This window comes from Dreissena polymorpha, chromosome 1 (genome assembly GCF_020536995.1).
Source record: "Dreissena polymorpha isolate Duluth1 chromosome 1, UMN_Dpol_1.0, whole genome shotgun sequence".
Taxonomy (NCBI): domain Eukaryota; kingdom Metazoa; phylum Mollusca; class Bivalvia; order Myida; family Dreissenidae; genus Dreissena; species Dreissena polymorpha.
In genome coordinates this window covers 129,665,512-129,689,172 of record NC_068355.1, presented here as the reverse complement: position 1 = coordinate 129,689,172, position 23,661 = coordinate 129,665,512, and the positions used below count along the sequence as shown (strand labels likewise).

The 23,661-nt window shown below is 34.1% G+C and overlaps 1 long non-coding RNA gene across 1 annotated transcript; it reads right to left on the bottom strand.

The window, feature by feature from the left end:
* Positions 1-2,799: 2,799 nt before the first annotated feature.
* On the bottom strand, positions 2,800-3,397 carry LOC127849622 (uncharacterized). Its single transcript, XR_008034956.1, has 2 exons — positions 3,305-3,397; positions 2,800-2,978 (listed from the first exon to the last, which is right to left on the bottom strand). It is a non-coding gene; the product is annotated as an uncharacterized LOC127849622 (long non-coding RNA).
* Positions 3,398-23,661: the final 20,264 nt, after the last annotated feature.

The following is a 23,661-nucleotide window of genomic DNA, read 5'->3' as shown; positions in this document are numbered from 1 at the left end:
ATGAAAGTCCAATGTTTACTTCATGCATTTACTTCATGTGTGTTGTAAAGTACATTTTTAAAGTACATTTCTTTTAGGATGGAGATAAATTATTTTACCCTTTCCCACTCAGAAGCAAAGTGAAAATGGCTGTGTGCAAACAGCATAAACCAGAACAGCTTGCGAGTTACTCGAGTCACTTGTGGACTGTTCAGGTTTTATGCTGTTTGCTGCTCATCAGTATCTAAGGGATGGAAATGAAGCCTTTAAAACATGAATTCAAAGGTAAAAAATGGCCATAAATGAGCTTGTCCGGGCCATGACTATGTTGTTCATTGTGAGATTTTAAAATCATTTGGCACATTTGTTCACCATTATTGGACGGTGTGTCGCGCGAAAGAATTACGTCGATATCTGCAACGTCAAGTTCACACTGTGAGTTCAAAGGTCAAAAATGGCCATAAATGATCTTGTCCGGGCCATTACTATGTCATTTATTGTGAGATTTAAAAAAAAACTGGTACATTTGTTCACAGTCATTGGACGATGTGTCATGCGAAAGAATTATGTCGATAACTCCAAGGTCTAGGTCACACTTGGAGTTCACAAGTAAAAAAATGGCCATAAATTTGGACGGCATGTCGTGCGAAAGAATTCAAGATTTCAAAAGTCGAAATGGCCATAAATGATAATGGCATTATAATTATAAAAAATCGCCATAAATTTAATTCTCTTGTTTTGTAAAGACAGCATGCAAAATAGTCTGTGTCAATGCGGCACGTGGGGGTATACATCACGTCTGTGACAAAGCTCTAGTTTGCTTAGTAAAGATCTTCATTAACTTTTGTTCAACAAAATAATGGGAGAATGTAGAATATAATCATCGTACCTTTCTGTTGGTGCATTGGTTTTTAGAGCCTTGCATTTTCCTTTAATTTATAAAGGTCATGATATTTCAAACTGTGTTATAGAGTCCCACTTTTGTCAAATAACCCTGAAAATTAGGTTAAACAAGAAGATTACTCATATTTTAATTTATTAATGTGTCATATAATGAAATACAGCATTCTCTTTGCTCCATTATATTATTTTGTATAAAAAGTAGTTTTTTTGTGTCTTAATGTGATTGTATATTTATGATGCATAAAACATGAATACTTTTCACTGTCAAACTATCGTTCTTGCAATTTTATTTTCAGAAATAGTATTTTTTGTGAACACTTAATCTAGTGAATATAATGCTTTTCTTATTGCAAACAAATGTTGTTGTTTTTTACGTTATGTATGAATGACTTTTACTTTATTTCCAGACTGCCGAATGTTTGGTCAGGAAAAAGCATCCCACAATGTTGCGACAGGCCCATGTTTCAGTTTATCGAGAGTAGTCGTGAAACACAGACTTCTGATTCATGGAGTGCGGCAAACATATCTGTGCGACTCGTTCACTCCACTGTAAAGACCCGCACGGCATTAAACTGGATATCATCCGACGTTTGCAAACGATGGCTGCATGAGGTCTGCGTCTCACAACCTACATCCCAAGATAGCTTTGTGTGTGATGTTTGTATTGCACAATATAGTTGATGTATTGAAACCAGGCTTTAAAAATAAATCAAGGTCAACTACAATTTAAAATTAAAACTAGAAATGGCGCGGCAGAGGCCGACGAGTATCCCCACGCCGCATGTTTGACCCAGGGGCGCCCTAGGTTTGGTAATGGGGCCATGCATAGTCGAGGCTTTGTTGATTCTGGTGGCGGTGAAAATGTTAAAATCGAAGTCCTTAATACAAGAGTAAAATTCACTTGGATTTAGGTCCTCATCCTGCTCTCCTAAAAAATCTAATACTGAATCAACTTCACTGACGTCCATTATGTACATATCATCCTCATTGGAATGAGATGGCTGAACTTGCTCTGTTATAGCCAATCTTCATGCTTCTGCTTTGGAAAAGTTATGTTTTGGGGTTAAATGGTTGACTAAATAGTAGCGTCTCAGAAATTTTATATCGCAATCTTGTACACAACAATGAAAATGTTAAATTTCATGTCTGTCATTGATGTGCCTGTTCAAGAGTCCTTTTTGCTTTAAATTGTTTGTCACATTTTTCACACTTGAACATTTTGAAAGATTTTCATAATGAGTCTAAAAGTGTGATTGAACAAATTGAAAGTTTCAGCCCTTTTATAGATTCTTGAGGCGCTATTCCATGAGTTTCTCATGCTTTTTATGCTTGACTGCATTCTATCTCTTCTCTAAAATACAGGTGTCCCTTTGCACCAATATTTTATAATCCCTTGTATAAACATTAGATGGATGAGCTAAACCATTTCACAGATGAATAAACACAAATAATTGACTACTAAATACATCTCTGCGCCACTACTGTGTAACTCTATATATGTTTTCAATACACAAGCTTCATTGTTGAATAATTCCTTTGTCCGATGAAAATGCTTGCACTTCTTCTGATTGAGTAGATAACCACTTAATAGATTTCGAAATTTAAACGCGGACCTTAAGTTCAAGGTCAAGGTCACAGGGGTCAAAACTTTTTAATGCGCATGGAAAGGTCTTGTCCAGATACACATGCATACCAAATATGAAAGCAATATCTGAAGGTACACAGTAGGTATGAGCCTTTTTCGAATCGTGTTTGCAGATTTCGAAACCTAAACGCTGGCCTAAAGTTCAAGGTCAAGGTCACAGGGGTCAAAAATTGTATGCGCATGGTAAGTTGTTGTTCAGATACACATGTATAGCAAATATTATACCAATATCTGAAGGGACACAGTAGTTATGAGCCTTTTTCGAATCGCGGTCGCAGATTCAGAAACCTGAACGCTGACCTCAAGTTCAAGGTCAAGGTAGCATGTACAAAATTGTATGCGCATGAAAAGATGTTGTCTAGATACACATACATACCAAATATGACAGCAATATCTGAAGGGACACAGTAGTTATGAGCCTTTTTCGAATCGCGGTCACAGATTTCAAAACCTTAAAACTGGCCCAAAGTTCAAAGTCAAGGTCACAGGGATAAAAATTTTCATGCACATGGAAAGGTGTTGTCCAGATACACATGCATACCAAATATAAAAGCAATATCTGAAGGGACACAGTAGTTATGAGCCTTTTTCTAAATCGCGGTCGCAGATTTCGAAACCTGAAAACTGACCCCAAGTTCAAGGTCATAGGGGTAAAAAAATTGTGTGCGCATGGATAGGTGTTGTCTAGATATACATACATACCAAATATGAAAGCAATATCTGAAGGGACACAGTAGTTATGAGCCTTTTTCGAATGGCGGTCACAGATTTAGAAACCTTAAAACTGACCCAAAGTTGAAGGTCAAGGGTAAAAAATTGTATGCGAATGGATAGGTGGTGTCTAGATACACATGCATACCAAATATGAAAGCAATATCTGAAGGGACACAGTAGTTATGAGCCTTTTTTGAATCGGGGTCGCAGGAAAATCACTGACCCGGCCCCACCCTGACCCTAATAACTTTTGGCCAAGGGGTCAGATCAAAATTCCGTCGCTGTCACCGTCGTATATATGCTCATAGCTACCATGTGTGTAAGTTTCAAGGTTCTAGTGCTAATAGTGTAGGAGATAATAGTGTCCAGGACGGACAGATAGACAGACGGCGGAGCTAAACACAATATCCCCACGCTTTTAAAAAAACATGGGGATAAAAAAAAGGGTAAAGATGAGTACTAAAATTTTGTGTGTACATGGTTTACCTGCATAAATAGTTTGAAATTGCATATATATTTAAATTTTAGAACAACAAAGTAAATGTTGAAAATGGTTCATGATAGTTCTTTGTATATTGTTAAATCACTCATTTTAGGGCAATTATAATTTTTTGTTTAAAAAGGCAATCTTACTCAACATCTGCGGATTTAAGGTGATACATGTATTGATACTGATTTTAAGTTGATGCCATGTTTTATACAGATAACTTGAATGTACCGATAGTTTTCAATTCATTGCTTTGTAACTGAAATAATGAATTTTTTACCACCTTCCTGTTACTTTTAATTTAGTGTTTTGTGGAAAATGAGATTTTCATGTTAAAAAGTATGCATTATTCAAGATAGATTAAATCAAAGACAACTGTTGATACCTGCACATGGATATTTCATTCCTTATGTGTGTAATTTCCTATCCTTGACATGCATAAGTAATCATGTAAGAAACAATTTGTTTGCAGCTGGTTGTTACTGCATGTGTAATTTCTATTCAAAATGATGGTTTTAATAACATGTGATTCAATGAGAAATGCATTTCTCAACTGAAACATTTCTTAATTTATATATAAATCATATTTACTATATCATGTGCTCATGCATACATGTTGCTTATTGTTGATGTCTTAATAAACCAAGAGTATATTATCAATATGTGTTGTTGCTCGAAAATATGTTTTTGTAGCAGGAAGTGCTTTGGGCTCGATTAATCTGAGAACTCAACAAAATATTAATAAAATCCTTCTGTGCCTTTTAGTTCTGAAAACAGAAGTAGCCAGTTGGTATTACACATCTCCTAAACAAGTACAGCACAATGAAACTTAAGGTCCTAAAATCATAAATTTTATAAAATCTTTATATCCACACAAAAAAATTGATGATTGTGGTGCTCAGATTGCAAAACCACCTGTTTGGCAAAAATAATGCAGATGGTTAGATTATGATAAGTGCAAGAAAAAAATAATAACTCTGGAGATAATAATTGATATGATAATCATTGCTTGACAGAATCACAATTGACCTAGATACTTATTTATGTAGTGATGTATTTTTCAATGAGTGCCTTAAGATTCCAAAAACATATTGACTTAAAATAAATAATCGCGATGGCGGAAATGACTTATCATTTCATGTTTATGAACCGGTTTTAAAATACTTTGTAGACTTATCTGCTAGGCGGTGAGGACTTTTAGACCACCTGATAAAATTCAACTATATTTGCCCTAGTTCAGTAATCGACTAAAGATATGCTAACATAATACTGATGACTGATGAGTCTGTTGTGTCTTATATTCTCAATGCTACTTAAAATATTAAGTCCATTTCAAAGTTTAGACTAATAAAAAGCAAATTCGTTAAATTAATATCCCCCGCCAAATAAATTTTGATTATTGATGGGTGCAGAACTAACAGAAAAGTTTATTTGAAGGGTTGTACCCTTATCCCACTTATTAAAAAGTTACAGCATAAAAAAAACAACAATTGGCAATAACTCTTATTTAAGACAGTGTAGGGTTATAGATTTTGTGCATGACACCTCTCCTTATGATATCTTAACATCCAGTTAATTTCATCTTAAAATTGTGTATAGTATCTGTGATATAGTCCTGAAAAGTAACGTCAGACTGTTCATGTCACTTATTCTCATTGACAATTATACACCCATGAAATTTCATGTTGAAATCTTGTATTAATAGTTTCTGGGATATAGCCCTGAAAAGTTACATCATACAAAAACAACAAAGGGCAATAACTCTTATTTAAGAAAGTGAAGGGTTATGGTTCTTATGCATGGTTCTATAAATGAGATATAGCCCTGAAAAGTTACATCATAAAAAAAACAATAACAAGAAAGGGTAATAACCGTTATGTAAGAAAGTATACGGTTATGGTTCTTGTGCATTGATAATTATACACCCATGAAGTTTCATGTTAAAATCTTGTATAGTATCTGAGATATAGCACTAGTTACATCATACAAAAACAACAAAGTGCAATAACTCTTATATCAGAAAGCGACGGGTTATGGTTCTTGTGCATGGCACCTCTCTTCAGCTATATTTATACACCCATAAAGTTTCATGTTGAAAACTTATATTGAGTTTCTGAGATAGAGCCCTGAAAAGTTTGTGAGTGACTGCACTGACAGACACACCGACGGTACGTTTAAGTATATTTAGCGTACCGGGGGTACATTAAAGTATACTTAAGAGTACACGGGGTACTTGAAAGCATTACCCGAGCCAAACCGACAATTACCAATCAAGCTTATTGACAAATAAATAAATGATGATAGTGGTAATTATGATTGTGTGAAATATAATACAATAGTTTTCCTGAATTGAGTGTACATGTGAATTAGCTAAAGTAATGATAAAAACACTGATTGGGATTATACATTTCTGGAATATATATATATAATCTGAAAATATTTTCTTAAATCAATGTTATATCTTTGTATTAAAACACTGAAACACTCATGACTGTAAATTAGGCATTACCATATTTCTTTACAACGTTATGCATGTACATCATCGATATATATAACATTTAAAACGAAAATCGTTTTAAAATTCAAATGTTTGCATGGTGTTAGAACTACTGTTTTGATATCTTTGTTGTGAACAACGTGTTTAGGTTCAACGTCCGAAAAAAAGATGTCCGAAAATAACTGCAAGCTGTTAAAACGCGAAATTAAGTTGAATTGAAACAACATTGCGTTAAATATTATTTTTCATCAATCTGACATTTTTCACGGCGACTGATCGGTGAAATCTCACGGGGTACTATGAAAATCGTCAGATTTCCGATTTATGTGACAGATCTCACGATCAAACAATATTCACGCTACACCGGTCTATTTCGTTTCCGTAGAGATAGCTTATGTCGTCCGTTTGAAAGCTTAAATTTGATTGGCTGACGGGTTCAATGGCTTTTTCTAAAAATAAATGCTTCTCGCGCAGCATATTGCTGCTCGAGCAGGGATTTTGCTGCTCGAGCAGCATTTAAATGCTGCTCGACCAGTAAATTGCTGCTCGAGCAGCAATATGCTGCTCGAGCAGCATTAAATGCTGCTCGAGCAGCATTTTTTTCTGCTCGAGCAGAAGTTAAAGTTTCGACCCCTTTGGTGCGCCATACATTTCCTCCCCATCACACAAACTTGTCACCGCATTAATCAGCTCATACTGCGTCAGACACCCACCATGATACCAGCATTCACACCCGTCACTATGGGATACCAAAGGGGTCGAAACTTTAACTTCTGCTCCAGCAGAAAAAAATGCTGCTCGAGCAGCATTTAAATGCTGCTCGACCAGCAAAATGCTGCCAGAGCAGCAAATTGCTGCTCGACCAGCATCTTTTCTGCTCGAGCAGAAAAATCCTGCTCGACCAGCATTTATTTTTAGATTATGGCATTAGCCAATCAGAACTCTTGTTATATTTGCTATTTGCTGAAAAACTGGTTTGTTTGGAAAAAATGGCTGCCGCCATGATGGTGCCTTTTTCACATCTTCTGCAAGTTAATGTGACGACCTGTTTAAAGTTTAACATTGACACGCGGTAAGTGCTTTATATTTTGGCTGCAAACTGGCCGATCAAAAAATAGTTTCCATTCGTTAAATAAGAAAATCGATCATAAATGTCTAACGGCTGTTAAAGCTTTTGCGAAAATCACGACGATGACTGATAAGAATGGCTCAATGGGTGCGCAAGTGTAGGTTCTCTGTTTCTATCGATTTACTTACTTAATGATTCTTTATAATTGCTTCCGACACAGGTGCCGATTGCCTGTGATTGTGCCTTTCTGGTTAACATTGTTTACGTTTCTCGTTCTCCCCATACATGTATATCTGCTGTCCTAACTTTGACAATTATCCAAAATATCATGTCTGTTAACCAGTTCTCAGTGCCCCAGATAAGCTGCGTATCTGCGTCTTTCACCCTATTAAAATGTTTAAAAATGCAAAGAAGTACAATATCATGCGTATTGAAAACGCAACCAATTTGACTTTTACGCAAATTCGTAAAATTTACGATACAAAAGCTTCGATCAAAAATGCTTTGCACATTTTAGGTATTTTCTCTTTGGAATTATTATCGTAACGCGGTGACACTTACATTCAGCAAGCTCAGCAAACGGTCATAGTTATTCAAACGCTATGCGTTTTCAATCTGACTTAATTCGTCGCTCATAGTGCATGTATTGGTAAAGCGTCTGTACTTTCAGTTTCTATTACGATGCGAAATAAAAATAGGTAAGAGAGGTCGAAAGACGTCCGAGATTGTTGCGCCAAAATATCAGCCGATCACAAACTTTTTCGAATAAAGAAAGCAAGAGCCAGTTCCGAATCATTCGTGATATCGATTTTGTTAGAAACTGTGTATACAGCAATTGAGTTGACATCCAAAAAACACGATGGAAAGTCTGTGACTGAACAAACCTGTCAAAAGTATAAAAAGGCATGTCCTTGGTTAGAAATTGTCGACATTTTTTTTAAGTTTTTATCATGGACAGTTTCAAGGATTAAAGATCTTACGAAACATCAGTTTATTAAAATTTATGATGATAGTTTAAAGTTCTATTGAATCAATACAAGTGTGCAGCGTCAACAGAAGTAAAACCAGCAATTATTTTAAGGTATGCATTTGTATTACTCATTTCACTCTATTTGAAGAATGGAATCACCCTATTTTTCAAAATCAATGGATGAAAACCCTATTTCCCAAATAATTATCTGGGACACTGCAGTTCTCGAGGACTTTTCTCAATTTCAATGTAAATTATTTTTCACAGAGGCCAACAGGTAAAATGTGAGTTGTGTCTGAATTACAAGTTGTTTAATTTTTTCATAATTGAAATGTTTACAATTTACCATTTATTGAATAACTTGGCAGTGTATAATTAAGTTCTGGGATGTTATTTTCAGCTCTGAACTGCGAAAAAATTGCATAATAATTACACTGGTGGCACTATAATGAGTTACCTTTCATCTGTCCTTCCATTTAAATGTCCCTTTTGCAGACTTCCCCAAACTTTGCAGAAAGAGTTTAGGCATTGTATTACACACTCATTTTAACCATGGCATGCTATTGTACAACATGTCTTGTCGGAAATAATCTTAGATACAAAATATTTGCAGGAAATAATTTTTCCATTGCGAATCGTTTGTATCTTTTTATCTTTATTCAGAAATGCCCCTCTTAAGAATAATGTCATATATAGCTGGTTTAGAATTAAGGAGGTTTGATATGTCCTAACAGCATTTATCATGTCATTTACTGTACTTCTTAACCTACGTGTATTTGAATATTCAGTCCCCATATAACTACGCCCATATGTTGTGGACATTTTCATACAAGAATACAAACAGGAATATGTACATGATATGTCTTGATCAATGTTTTTATGTACATGTATACCAATGCAAAAGTAGATTTTAATTTAAGTGAAAACCCAAATTATGTACATTTGCATCACAGGAGCTCTGGTGTCGTGAGGTTGAGGAAACTAGTTTTGAATCTAAAACATTAAGCATCATGGACTAAAAACTGAGAAGCCAAGTCAGACACCGCTCAATGTAAAATAATCTGTCAGATGTTTGGTCTGACAGGCTAGGAAATTCTGTCAGACTGAAGGATAATTTCTGGATTTCACTTATTAGCATACCTGATAAAAGCATATTTCTGTTATAAGCATATAGAATGTCAAAGCACAGATTAATTCCTTTAAATGTTAATGTATTTTTCTTCTATTAATAGCATAATTTTTACCCCCAATATTCAGAATTCACTTAAAGTCTTTATAGCATAGAAATTTCTCAGAATGCCAAGAAAATATGCTTTAAATATGTTAAAATATGCTCAAATGCAAATGCAAATACCTAAGAATACAATTCCATTTGATAAATAGTTATCTTAAACATCAATCATATACAATGTTGCATTTAAATTTCACTTTGACTATCAATTATTAACAGATTTGACTTATTGTATGCCCCCAGTTGCTATATTTATGCTAAAATGTGTGTTCCTGTTAATAGCGTATACCTGTTATTAGCATAATTTTTGCTGACATGGTATGCTAAGAACAGGAATCCACTGTAGCAACATATTAATCAGGAATTATGGTTTGAATCCGTGAACTATTATTTTTAATGGTGAAAGAAAATCTCCATGGCGCGTTTTCAAAAATTCCTTATCAAGCTCGGTAAAAGAACACACAGATTAGCACATTTATTACAGCGCCAACTTCCGGGTAAAAATGATTGATTTTTATATTCCGTAAAGACAAAAGCCGCATCATATCATATGGGTGATTTAAAAAATAATAAAGCCTAAATAAAACATGCATTTATTTTCTTACCATTAAGCATGTTTGAGTTCTTTTTCTATCTTACAGAAGTGTTTGAAAGTGATTAACTTAAATGTGAAAATTCTTCTCAATAACTTGCTTCATTAACAAAATATATTGAAAAATATCCTTAAAATTGCCCCAAGCGTACTGGTTTTGCGTGATATTTTATGTAAACGGCAATTTTCAATTCTATACTTCAATAAAACTTTCAGAAATATAAGGTATTGCCAGATTTGTTTGTTTTGGATTAAGCTTCAACACCTTATTTCGGAGGCATTTTTTCTGTATTATATATGACTAAGTTACACAAAGTTAAAGCAGGTTTTCATCTGGGGACTCGAGAAAATATCATAACACATTCTATTTAAAAGGCCGATTCTAATCAGTTTGTATTATACATCAGCGGCTCGACTAGAGCCAATCAAAAGACTTGCTGGAATCTTCAAGCCTCATTCGGTTAAACTCATCGTTCATTGCTACACTTTTGGCTCGTACACAAGATGGTTCGTGCTTATCGTGATTCGCGTATGCGTTAACGGATACAGTTCAGCAATGCGTCCGAGTGGACGCACATATTTCAAAACGATGCGTCTATTTCGATATTTGTGCGTCATAGACGCGGGACGCACATGTAGATTATACCCTGGAATAACTAAATCAACAAAAGGTTACCAGACAACAACTTTTGAATGACCCACGTTCATTTGTTCCCTTTTAAAACACATTAAATTAAAAATTAATATTTATTATAATGTGATACATTGTAATGGTTTAATTACACTCTTAGCATTGAAGTGCAATTTTATGCCTGGGACTTCCAAATTTAATGCTTACAAATGGCTAACATGAGGAGGCTGAACTCAAAGGTCAAGGTCGCACTTACAGGTCAATAGTCAAACATGGCTATTAACAGGTTGTGTTTGACATAAGCGTAGTTTTGAGACAAAAGTGGAATGTGGGGGCAACTGTGCCTTATGAACACGTCTTTTTTTAGGTCTATCATATTTTTCTTTTACTAAGTTCATGCCTTCTATCAGGTAAATTTGTGTCCGTGAACTCATATGAGCTCTTGAGGGCCATCATGGCCCGCTTGTTATGTTAAATAGCTACTTTATTTCAAAAATCTGTTAAATTGATAATTTTTAGATGTGTGAAAACAACACAGTCTTCAATTGGTATTAGTCTAATTAAGTCTACAACAAACATTTGACATTTTGCAATACATGTATAGCAAAACATTAATTTGTATTTAATGAAATTTTATATAATACAGTTTTGAAAATGTCAATATGTGTGTCACACAAATAATAGAACATACATTATGCCACAGTGGATGGTTGGTGTTTGAGACGCAGTTCGTAGTTCGGAAGACGCGCAAAAGCAACTCACAAAGTGTTGATTATTTTAGTGTTTATTTTCATAAAGTACTCAATTAACAGCAATAATAACAATTATCTTTAGATAACACAGTTCTGACACACAATATTTATTGTTTAGTTAAATTAATGTTTGTTTAGAAGAAATGTTTTCTTGTTATGTTTAATGCAATTTATATATGTATCACAGAATAACACAAAGTCAAGTAAACAAGGACATGACACATTTTTATCCCCCGCCAAAGGCGGAGGGATATAGTTTTGGTGTTGTCCGTCAGTCTGTCAGTCTGTCATCTGTTAGTCCGTCCATCACAAATTTTTCAGGTCTATATCTCAGAAACTATAATTATAAGATTGCATCATGAAAATAAATGAATTTATAGATATCAATGAGGAGAAGTGCCGTGCAGAAGAACCATAACCCTACACTTTCTTAAATAAGGGTTATTGCTCTTTGTTGTTTTTGAATGATGTAATTTTTCAGGGCTATATCTCAGATACGATACAAGATTTCAACATGAAACATCATGGATGTATAGATATTAATGAGGAGAAGTGCCATTCCCAAAAACCATAACCCTTTACTTTCTTAAATGAGAGTTATTTCCATTTGTTGTTTTTGTATGATGTAACTTTTTAGGGCTATATCTCAGATATGATACAAGATTTCAACATGAAACTTCATGGGCGTATATATATTAATAAGGAGAAGCTCCATGCACAAGAACCATTTCCCTACACTTTCTTAAATAAGAGATATTGCCCTTTGTTTTTTTGTATGATATAACTACAAAAAGGTAAGAAAAGGCACAACCCTACAAATAAGCTTTCTTTTAGTTATTCACCCATCAATAAACAAAATTTAGCTGGGGATATCAATTAAACGAATTTTCTTGTTGTTTTTATTTTAAAAGTGAAGACTTAATATAAAATTTATTTATCAAAATGAAGACTTGCCCAAAATTAGTTGTTTGCAAATAAGAATTTCCCCCAAAAAATCTTTATATAATTTAAAGTGAGGACTTAAGACACACAATTTATTTGATGAAAATATAGACTTGTCCTACAATTATTTTTTTTGAAAATAATAATTTTCTCAAATAAATGTGAGAACTTGATACACAATTCATTTGATCAAAAAAATACTTTTCCTTTAATTAAAATGTAGTTTTTTTTAAATAAGATTTTTCTCAAAAACATTCTTATCAATCAAAATGAGGACTTTACACAGAACTTATTTTATTATAAAAGTGAGGACTTGACACACAGATTGATTTATCATAAAAGTTAGGACTTAATACACACTTCATTTTATCAAAATGATGATTTTCCCTTTAATTAGTTATTTCAAAATAAGATCTTTCTTTAAAAATTAATGCAATCAAAATGAGGACTTTACACAAAACTTATTTTATTATAAAAGTGAGGACTTGACACACATATTGATTTATCATAAAAGTGAGGACTTGATACACAATTCATTTTATCAAAATGATGACTCCAGTTTTTTAAAATAAGAACTTTCTCAAAAAAATTCTTATCAATCAAAATGAGGACTTTACACAAAACTTATTTTATTATAAAAGTGAGGACTTGACATACAATTGATTTATCATAAAAGTGAGGACTTGATACACAATTCATTTTATCAAAATGATGACTTGCCCTTCAATTAGGTTTTTTGAAAATAAGAATTAACCTCCAAAAACTCTTTATTTCATCAAAATCAGGACTTAACATACAATTCTTGGCAAGCATGTTTTATTAATCATTTCCTTAATACAATAATTAGATGGACACTGGACAGTTATGTAGATTGATGTTGTGATTAAACGTGGCTTTCGATTTTGTGATGCAGGAGATGATGCCAATGATTCACCATTAGAAGACATGACGGTAACAGTGGTCCAGAACTTGGCTCAACCAGAGTTCCACCAACATTCCGACATGAACACAACCAGCAAAACATACCAAGGTACTTGGGAGAGAAAATATTTGGTGCTCATATTCAACCATTCTTGTAAAACTTCAACGTGGACAAGTTTATGGAAGTTGTGACAAAGGATTGCTCTCTTTCTTGTGAAACAGCTGGTAAGGCTGGTGATGCCCCAGATGCACTAGAAGATATTAATTTTTAGCTTGACTATTTTATATGAAATATATATAGTGGAGCTATCCTACTAACCCCGGTATTGGCTTCCCGTAAGCGTTAGCGTGCAGATGTCAAAGTTTGCGTACTACCCCAAATATTTCCTATGTCCCTTGACATATTTCTTAAATATTTTGCATACTTCTTAACCAACATGACCCCAAACCATTTTGTAAGAATAATGGCATTTTTTCCACTTAGAATATGCACATTATTAATAACTCTATGTTAAAGTTTGCGTACCACCCCAAATATTTCCTATGTCCCATGACATATTGCTTTAATATTGTGCATACTTCTTTACCAACATGACTCAATTTGACCCTTCCTTGGGGGGGGGGGGGGTCAAACAATTGAAAATTTGCTTAAATAAGGCCTATTTTGTGAAAACTTAAAAAATCTTAACGTCCATAACCATTGGGCCTAGGGCTACCAAATTTGGTATGTAGTGACATCTAATAGTCCTCTACTAAGTTTGTTCAAATTATGACACTGGGATCAAATTTGACCCTGCCCTGGGGGTGTCAAAAAATCGAAAATTTGCTTATATAAGGCCTATTTTGTGCAAACTTTAAAAATCTTCTTGTCCTAAACCGTATGGCATAGGGCTACCAAATTTGGTATGTAATGACATCTTATAGTCCTCTACCAAGTTTGTTCAAATTAAACCCCTGGGATCAAATTTGACCGTTCCCCAGGGGTCACAAAATTGAACATATGCTTATATTGGGCCCATTTTGTGCAAACTATAAAAAATCTTCTTGTCCATAACCATTGGGCCTATTTCTACTAAATTCGGTAGGTAGTGACATATAATAGTTCTCTACTTAGTTTGTTCAAATTATGCCCCTGGGAACAAATTTGACCTTGCCCCAGGAGTCACAAAAACGAACATATGCTTAAATAAGGCCTATTGTGTGCAAACTTAAAAAAATTTCTTGTTCTTAATTATAGAGCCTAGGGCTACTAAATTTGGTATGTAGTGATATCTAATAGTCCTCTACCAAATGTGTTCAAATTATTCCCCTGGGCTCAAATTTTACCCGGCCCCGGGGGTCACAAAACTGAACATATGACGTTTACCAGTGGAGATTAATGCGGCCGTTTGGCTGTGACCAACAACAACATCAACATCTTGTAAACATGAGAGAAAACCTGACTTATTACTTATTAAAGATCTTTGCTAAAAGAATATACAAACAAGACTTAATATCTCGGCCATCATAACTGATTTATATAGTTAATCATAACAGTATTCAGATATTACATACTGATATCCATATACAAATTCTGGCATTCATTTATTTTCATTGTCTTGACACTTTCTTCCAACAAATAACCACTTACTGTTAGATCAACAATATTCGGACTGGTAAACTCTATCTAAAACCATGGAAAAGCCTAACCCCATTATTGCAGTTTATCGTTTATGTATAAATATGTGAAGTACATGTATGATTATAAAATTAAGAAATTTAGAAGCACAAGATAATGTATCACTTATGACCAATTCAATAGTTTTACAATAATTTTGCAAAACAGAAATGTCCATGGAGTATACAATTTAACTTAGATTTATTGGAATGTGAAATACATTTTTAAAAGCTGAATAACAGATCTATTAACATATTTCTCTCTGACAATACTAATGGCACAAAATTGACATTGCTTATTTGATGATTTGAATTGATAACACTCTTAAATTATTATAATGGACATGCTATGCCTTAAAAATGTTCTTTGGTCCAATTATGACATTTAAAATTATTCAGTATCCATGCTTCAATAGCTCCTATCATCAGATTACCCTACCCATTGAATACCTGAACATAGTAATATATTTATAAGATATAATCGCTCCGCAAATTTCTTTGTGTGAGTGTAGTGTCAGGCAATTTGAAAAAGATCTACAATCAATTGAATTTCTTTCATATCATACCTGCCAAATCACTCAAGGCCTTTGACTAGTAATTGCTGCAATATGAGAACCATAGCTGAAACTTTCAATTTAAAATCCACTGGTGATCAGCAATTTAACGAACTTGTTCGAACATTTGGCGATTATTGAGGAGGGCATATATTAGTCACACCTTACCTCTAATCCTGAGTTCTTGTGTGTGTATGTGTGTGAGTATTCTGTATGAAATTAGTATCATCTCTGTAATTTGTGCATTCCTAGAAGGATTTCAATGGCATTTCTTATTTTATATTTGCGTCAGCAGTGTTCACTTTTCTCGATGGGTGACACTTCCCGTGGGATGGACACGCTACTTACCGCGTTGTTTGGCCGTAATTCACCTTGTTTCGCGATGAAAAGGAGTCGGCAACATGGGATTCGGAAATATGCATTCCGCAAACTAGGATACATTGTAAATAACAGAAATAATAAATATTCCGCCGATGGGGAAATGGCAAAAAATGTCTTCGCAAACTGGAAATCTGAAATTCAAAATGGAGCAAATCCGGTACAAAGATAGCGACGATCACAGCTTCATTGCTTTATTTGTCCGTTTCACCGATTTTAGATTTTTAACCGCGTAGAGGTTAAACCACTTTCGACAGCTAATTGGTGTTTATCTGTTGTGTAATGTCAATAAAGTTGTAAAAAACTAAAGAGTCAGTGTTTATTACATGTATTCCCTATCAGAGCAGTATGTGTAAGAAAAATAAATGAAATTATGAAGATGATTTATGTACATGCTAACGCAGTGTAACTGTTAACATATATTCATTTTCATTTTTACCCGTTATCAGAAAGTCCCCAGGAAGCACTTTTTTTACATACTTTGTATGACAAAATAAAACATTTTTTGTACCTGATCGTATTGCATTTAATCTAAATTAAAATTTGCTCGTCCAATGAAAGTTGTGTCCCATAATGCATTGTACTCTTTACACTTTTGATAAATGGTGTAGGCCTCAGATTTTGGTCCTTGAGAAAAAAACTGTTCAAAACATGCCCCCGGGGTAAATTTTGGCCATGCCCCATTACCCAGGTGAGTGATAAAGGGCATTTTTTCAATCTTGTCTAAAAATTTCATAAATATAACAATGTTTCTTTATAAATTTCAGCTTGAAAAGAGAGAATATGTATTGCTTAAATAAGGTTTATAGTAAATTAAAAACAGCGTTATTACATGTATACCCCTTTAAGCTACTGTGATCCTTTAGTTCAGAAACATTTCAAAAAGCTTTATGGGGAACAAAATAATGTACTATGGTCCAACCAGTTTGTATTGTTTTAAAACTATTCAATATTCCCCACAGGATTTTGAATAGCTCAGCAAATGAGATATTTGACACCTAAAGAAGATTCCTTTGTGTGAAATAGACATGCTCAAATATCCACAAACATTTTTATGCTCCCCCAAAATTTATTTTGGGGGGAGCATATTGTCGCCGCTTCGTCTGTCCGTCCGTGTGTCCGTCCGTGCACAATTTTTGTCCGGGCTATTTCCCAGCAACTAATGACCGGAATTCAATGAAACTTTCTGGGAAGCTTCACTACCAAGATGAGATGTGCATATTATCAGCGGGTTCTGGTCGGATGATTGTTCACAGAGTTATGGCCCTTTGAATTTTTCCATTAACTGTACATATAGTGCAATTCTTGTCCGGGCTATTTCTAAGCAACTAATGACCAGAATTCAATGAAACTTTATGGGAAGCTTCACTACCAAGAAGAGATGTGCATATTATCAGCGGGTTCTGGTCGGATGATTTTTACAGAGTAATGGCCCTTTGAAATTTTCCATTAACTGTATATATAGTGCAATTCTTATCCGGGCTATTTCTCAGCAACTAATGACCGGAATTCAATGAAACTTTATGGGAAGCTTCACTACCAAGAGGAGATGTGCATATTATCAGCGGGTTCTAGTCTGATGATTTTTCAGAGAGTTATGGCCCTTTGAAATTTTCCATTAACTTAACATTTAATGCAATTCTTGTCCCGGCTATTTCTCAGCAACTAATGACCGGAATTCAATGAAACTTTATGGGAAGCTTCACTACCAAGAAGAGATGTGCTTATTATTAGCGGGTTCTGGTCGGATGATTTTTCAGAGTTTTGGCCCTTTGACATTTTCTATAAAGCAATTATTGTCCCCCAACTACTGAGCCCTCAAGACGTTTCCTTTTATCTGAATATATAGTGCAATATTGTGACCAAAAAAACCCTTTGGGGAGCATTGATCACCGGTCTCCGACGGTTCCTTGTTTTATTATGTTTCCTTTAAGCTGAATATTGTTCAATATGATATTTAAGCAAATTAGCCAATGGTTTATTTAACCCATTCCAATAAGAATTGGAAACTTATCAACATTTTATTTGTATAACTTTATGTGCAATTTGCATGTCAGATTTGTGTGAATTAGTAGCTCTGATATTGCAATTGTTTAATTACTGTAATTTAAATCATATATTAAGTTTCTATATATGAAGAAGACGACGCAGAAGAAGAGGACAAGGATGCATTCTACGACGCCCTTCAAAGTGTTTTAGAGGAAATCCCCCAACAGGACGTGCTGATGTTGCTCGGCGACTTCAATGCTAAGGTTTGCTGCGACAACAAAGACAAAAAGAGGACCATGGGAAGACATGGAGTGGATGTGATCACCAACAACGGGGCGAGACTAGTCGACTTCTGCCAACAGAACGATTTGGTCATAGGAGGGACCCTGTTCGCGCACAAGGAGATCCACAAAATTACATGGACATCAACAGACGGCAGGACCCAAAACCAGATCGACCACATCATCATCACCTACACAAGGTCGATATATCGTATTAAATATATCATGCGTCGCCGCGACTGTCAAGAAAAATAATGTGCGTCGCCGCGACTTTTAAGAAAAATATCGTGGGTCGCCGCGACTGTCAAGAAAAATATAAAGTATCGCTTCGTGTGTCTAGTTTCGCCCTTGATGAAAGAAGTGCAAGATTAAATATGGCACTCTCAGGATTCCGTATGTTTTAGTATTTGCTCCTCGTTGTCCTGGGTATTGAACCCTCAGGATAGGCAAGTCTACATGGCGTATAGTGGTTATGTTTTAGTATTTGCTTCTTTTTGTCCTGGGTTTTAAACCCCCAGTGCAGGCAAGCCTTCATGTAGCATACTGGTAATGTTTTACTTTACTTGTCACTTTCCTAATGATTTTAGTAATTTGATGGGTAATAATTCATCTAAAGTGATATACATAATACAGTTAGTATGACTTACTATTTATTAAAGATCTTTGCTAAAAGAATATAAAAACAACACTTAATATCTCGATCAATATTACTGATTAATATGGTTATCATGATAGTATACAGATATTACATATGGATATCCAGATACAAATTCTGGCATTCATTTACATCGCAACTAAAATATCTTGTATGCTCAATTACTCGATCGCAACAAATTGAGCAATTTTATTCATTGAAATTTTGTATTATGATCATGCTTATGAATTCATGTTGGGTAGGTGGCTGAATTCATGGTGAATTTAAAGAGTATAACTCAAAATACACAAATGTTTTGCTTTCTATAAATTTAGATTGATGTTTGCATGCTATCGTAATAGCACTGTGCATTGAACATTGTGTGGGTCTGGCGAAAGCGCAAGTCAAGTTTACTGATGTAGAAATATTTGTTCCTCTCAATACCTTAAACATGTGCAATCTGTATGATCCATTTAAGATGGCGTCATTGTGATCATATATAATAGCTTTTGAACATTATAATTTCACATTTGCAGATATTTAATTAATTTGAATTCCTAATAGATTTTAACTTGCATACAACTGTCGTGTGTTGAAGGCTGCTCCCAAAAGTATGAAAAGTATCAGGATAGTGTTCTCCATTCCTCCATTACATGATGCGAGTAAGAGAAAAGCTGTAAACAAAATCTGGCTAAAAAATAACAACATTTAGGACTTTCTCAACGCTTTTTAAGTTTTTAATACAAGCTGCATTGAATTTATAGACATATGCAGGGCTTTTTTTCCTGATTTTGTGAAGCGGCCCTGGCCGCCTCACTTTGTGAAAAATTGAGTCGCAAACTTTTCAAAATTGTAAAAGAATAAGACGCTAACTTCTGAAAATTGTGAATAAAACAAGTTGCGAACTTGTACAAATTATGAAATTCTGTTAACTAAGAATAAGTATAGTAAAAGCATGTTTAATACATGTATTTGCCTAATATTGAAATGTCTTTAAGTATAAATGCATTAATCATATTTTCATATTAATAGATACTTTCTTTCAACAAATAACCACTTATAATTAGATCAACAATAGATATTAAACCAAAGAAAAACCTGACCCCTGTCAATATCTTGACTTGCGCAAACAACTTGTGTAAGAAATGTCAACCATTTTTTTTTTCAGATTTTACAAAGCATAAACACATACACTGTTTGAACATTTCTTCGCACCGTGAAAATGCATTAAAATCAATGTTCATATAAATGGACAACAGTTATACTTTAGTTTAACCAATATTATCAATTGTAAATGGATAATATACAGAATAACAAGTCTCGCTCTCGGTTATCAATACATAAATCATGTGCTTTCATCAAAATTTCAAATGACTTTTCTTATAATTTAATCCATGTTCGTTTTAATAGTGCATTGTAAAAAAAACCTTCTGTAGAAATCTTTTGTTTCTTTATTGAAATCCCAAATTGCAATAAATCGGGAATATTGATGTTTTAAAAAATCTGTTCAACATAGCAACACGATTATTGTTTAATGGTGAGGTAGTGTGTTGTGTGTCGTGAGGCCTAAACGTTTGCATTGTTAACACACTAGAGGCCACACATATTGCTTGATCTCCATTAAATTTGGTTAGAAGATTTGTCCTTATGATATCTTGGACGAGTTTGAAAATGGTTCTGGTTGGTTAAAAAACATGGGGCGGGTCATTTTACCATATATGGCTTTATTAAAACCTCGTTAACACTCTAGACGTGACATTAATTGTCCGATCATCACTAAACTTAAACAGAAGGTTTATCCAAATGATCATATATTGAACAAGTTTAAAAATGGATCCGTTGGCCAGCAAAACATGGCCGCCAGGGGGTGGGGTAGTTTTCCATTATATGACTTTAGTAAAACCTTGTTGACAAACTAGAGGCCTAATTAATTTTCGGATTTTCATAAAACTTAGTCAGAATATTTGTCGAAATGATATCTTGGTTGAGTTTGAAATGGTTCCGGTTGGTTGAAAAACATGGCCGCCAGGGGGCGGATCATTGTTCCTAATTGATTTGGTAAAAACTTGTAAACACTCTTAAAGTCACATGTATGGTCCATTCTTCATGAAACTTGGTAAGACCGTTTATGTTAATGATATCCTGGATGATTTCGAAAATGGTTCCGGTCTGTTGAAAAACATGACCACAGCGGGTCGGCAATTTATCCTTATATGTCTATAGTAAAAGCTTGTTAGCTTTTTTTAAAATTACATTTATAGTTCACTCTTGGGAAACTTGGTCAGAACATTATTTTGTTCTAATGATATATTGGGCTGCACAGAACGTGTCAGTTCCTTTGTATCTCAGGTTAGCCAATTCGGGCCTTTCAGGCCTTCCTGCAGTCTCCACACTAACTATAAGCCCGCCAGCCAGGGACTGATGAAATGTTATTCGGGCTACTAAAAATTAATAATTTATATTAATTTTATTGACCCCAGCTTTATTTTACTATGTATATGTTGTTTCCTTTTGTGCCGTGCTGTACCGTTTTGGCAATTGGTTCCTTGCCATAAATAAATGACCACGAAGGTGTGTATGATAGAAGTGCAATACTGTTTCACTTCTTTATATTATATAGTCGGGCTATTGCATTATTTGTCTGTTTCAGATAAAGCTTCATAATTCGGGCTAGTGGTTTAAATATGTTACCGTGAAGACTGTTCTTGTTTGTTATATTCTGTGAGACTTTCAGTATGTTTGAGTATTTTAAATGATAAGTATTTGATTGACAATTATTTGTTTTTATAATAATATTGATAACATGAATTATTAATCCCATATTGGTCCTTAATTTTTATCTTGATTGATGTAACTATTGTTTAAATAAGTTGCTTTACATAGTAAATACAATAAACATAATATCCCTCCCCAGTTAATTCCGTTCAGCTAAATGGTCTTGCAAGGCTTGAAGCTCAATGGAAGATTCATAATACTAATTGAAAGGTTACTAAAATGAAAATAACTTTCAAATTACAAATAATTTTGTTTGTATGCCCCCAGTAGGGTGGAATATGGCAGTTTTACTGTTCATCCAATTGTCTGTGAAGCGAACTATTTCTAAATTTGTTAAGTGCTTGATTTAAAATATGTAATTACCACTAAGTGTAGATGTAAAATGACACAATTTTCAATCGAAGTTATGTAAATGTTCCTGAATTATTTGCACATGCATAGGAGATAATAGTGTCCAGGACGGACAGATAGACAGACGTGTGTGTACATGGTTTACCTGCATAAATAGTTTGAAATTGCATATATATTTAAATTTTAGAACAACAAAGTAAATGTTGAAAATGGTTCATGATAGTTCTATGTATATTGTTAAATCACTAATTTTAGGGCAATTATAATATTTTGTTTAAAAAGGCAATCTTACTCAACATCTGCGGATTTTAGGTGATACATGCATTGATACTGATTTTAAGTTGATGTCATGTTTTATACAGATAACTTGAATGTACCGATAGTTTTCAATGCATTGCTTTGTAACTGAAATAATGAATTTTTTACCACCTTCCTGTTACTTTTAATTTAGTGTTTTGTGGGAAATGAGATTTTCATGTTAAAAAATATGCACTATTCAAGATAGATTAAATCAAAGACAACTGTTGATACCTGCACATTGATCATATTTCATTCCTTATGTGTGTAATTTCCTATCCTTGACATGCATAAGTAATCATGTAAGAAACAATTTGTTTGCAGCTGGTTGTTACTGCATGTGTAATTTCTATTCAAAATGATGGTTTTATTAACATGTGATTCAATGAGAAATGCATTTCTCAACTGTAACATTTCTTAATTTAAATATGAATCATATTTACTATATGTGCCTTTAAGTTCTGAAAACAGAAGTAGCCAGTTGGTATTACACATCTCCTAAACAAGTACAGCACAATGAAACTTAAGGTTCTATAATCCTAAATTTTTATAAAATCTTTATATCCACACAAAAATATTGATGATTGTGGTGCTCAGATTGCAAAACCACCTGTTGGGCAAAGATTCCAAAAACATATTGACTTAAAATAAATAATCGCGATGGCGGAAATGACTTATCATTTCATGTTCATGAACCGGTTTTAAAATACTTTGTAGACTTATCTGCTAGGGCAATAACTCTTATTTAAGAAAGTGAAGGGTTATGGTTCTTATGCATGGTTCGCTAAATGAGATATAGCCCTGAAAAGTTACATCATAAAATAACAATAACAAGAAAGGGCAATAACCGTTATGTAAAAAAGTATACGGTTATGGTTCTTGTGCATTGATAATTATACACCCATGAAGTTTCGTGTTAAAATCTTGTATAGTATCTGAGATATAGCCCTAGTTACATCATACAAAAACAACAAAGCGCAATAACTCTTATTTCAGAAAGCGAAGGGTTATGGTACTTGAGCTGTATTTATACACCCATAAAGTGAGATAAAGCCCTAAAAAATTTGTGAGTGACTGCACTGACAGACAGACCGACGGTACGTTTAAGTATATTTAGCGTACCCGGGGTACATTAAAGTATACTTAAGAGTACACGGGGTACTTTAAAGCATTACCCGAGCCGAACCGACAATTACCAATCGAGTTTTTTAAATTAAATAAATGATGATAGTGGTAACTATGATTATGTGAAATATAATACAATAGTTTTCCTGAATTGAGTGTACATGTGAATTAGCTAAAATAATGATAAAAACACCGATTGGGATTATACATTTCTGGAACTGAATTTGGTTCATAATCAGTTTTTAACTTTTTTAAGCTGAAATAATATATATATTGTATTATGCCCTG